Source organism: Octopus bimaculoides, chromosome 17 (assembly GCF_001194135.2).
Source record: "Octopus bimaculoides isolate UCB-OBI-ISO-001 chromosome 17, ASM119413v2, whole genome shotgun sequence".
In the NCBI taxonomy this organism is placed as follows: Eukaryota; Metazoa; Mollusca; class Cephalopoda; order Octopoda; family Octopodidae; genus Octopus; species Octopus bimaculoides.
Genome location: NC_068997.1, coordinates 10,346,837 through 10,348,508, shown reverse-complemented (window position 1 = coordinate 10,348,508; position 1,672 = coordinate 10,346,837). Strand labels below are relative to the sequence as shown.

General features: G+C 35.7%; 1 protein-coding gene and 1 long non-coding RNA gene across 2 annotated transcripts in view; one reads left to right on the top strand and one right to left on the bottom strand.

The window, feature by feature from the left end:
- The window catches only part of LOC128249672 (uncharacterized), a 59,249-nt gene extending 57,939 nt beyond the window's left edge, over positions 1-1,310 (bottom strand). Inside the window, exon 1 of the long non-coding RNA XR_008265786.1 lies at positions 1,119-1,310. This is a non-coding gene — a long non-coding RNA (uncharacterized LOC128249672). The remainder of the gene's footprint in view (positions 1-1,118) is intronic.
- Positions 1-1,672, top strand: part of LOC106882514 (probable cytochrome P450 12a5, mitochondrial) — a 58,241-nt gene that overhangs the window by 7,096 nt on the left and 49,473 nt on the right. The gene's annotated exons all lie outside the window — the stretch shown is intronic.

The following is a 1,672-nucleotide window of genomic DNA, read 5'->3' as shown; positions in this document are numbered from 1 at the left end:
CGAAATGCTTTTAACCTATTTATTGGTACACACTCGTACACACACACACACACACACACACACACACACACACACACATGGAAAACTTAATTTTATTATAACTACCAGTTTTTTGAATTACGCTCAGGTGGACTCTTCTTTTGACCCTTCCGGAAGTGATAGGTCATTCATTGCTGGATCGATAAAAACAACAGCAATCCAATAACTGCAGATCAATTTTATCAATGGTCGCTCTCCACCGATTTCAATGTGTCACTTGGGCCTATATTCCAAATTCTTATGACAAAACAGTAACGCTGTTTCCTATAGTCGTCGTCGTCGTCGTCGTCGTAGTAGTAGTAGTGAAAAAAGTGATGCCGTTTTATAAGGGCATTCGTCGTCATCGCTCTGGTGGCGTAGTAGTTTGGTCCCGGGTCAGTCAGGACGGAGCTGACCTATGATTAATGCGGTTCGATCCCTCATCACCATACTGATTTGTTTTTTGTTTTTGTTTTTTTTTCTTTTTTGGTATTTTCTCCAGACATTCTGTTATAAGGACTTCATAATATATTTAATGTATCTTCCCTCTTTTTTTTTTTTTTTTTTCGTTCAGAAGTTTATACTTGATTTTGGAGAGATTATTTTGGAGAGATTATTTTGGAGAGATTATTTTAGAGAGATTATTTTGGAGAGATTATTTTGGAGAGATTATTTTGGAGAGATTATTTAGCTGTTTTTTCTAGCAGGTTGTAGAGGCCACTTATTGAGCAGTGCCTCTGGGTGATGTAACTGTTGTTATTGTTTAGTTCTGCGTCATCTCTGATGTAGTGATCGAACGAATATATTCCAACCGTGGCCATCAAGTTTTATTCCTTACAGGTAGATTTAATAGAATTACATTATCCAGCGTATCCTTCCCTAAGATGTTAAGTAAGTTGTTGTTTTCGAAGAGAGCTTTCGTTACTATTATCTCTTCCTAGCAGACCGAGCGGACAAGTCGGCAGCTTGGATGGTTCTTGATTATGCGTAGTAAGGCTATTTAAGACAAATACTCATATATAAAGACCGACAAACGCACAACTGACACACACTGTCGTTAATACATATATATATACATATATTGTCGTTTGTGTACTCACCTGTGATATGATGAAATTTCGATATAAACAACAAAAGCCACCAAATGCGCCCACATTACGTAAGACAGCGGCGCAGGCGCACTGCCTACGTGTGTATGCTTGTATGTGTATGGATACATATATATGTATGTATGTATGTATGTATGTATGTCTATATGTATGTTTGTGTTTGTGTAGATGCATATATATATTTATGAATGGTGTATACATTATAGTATGAATGTATGCTGTACATAGGTAGATAGCTATGTATTTTACTATATACTATGCAGATGTGCATCAATATGTATATACGTCATATTGTAAAGATGCAATCATGTACGTATATATATATATATATATATATATATATACGTCCGAAACGTCGAGTTAGAATAGAGGCAGCTGATGAATAATTCCAAGTGGCTTTCTGTCTTCCTATGTGTTCGTTCCTTTGTCTGTAGTTCATTGTTCTAACGTCCTGTACCCTGATATGCATCCATATACACATGTAGATGAAAGTATATACATATATGTGTGTATACATGCATATATATTTTTTGTATTATATATAT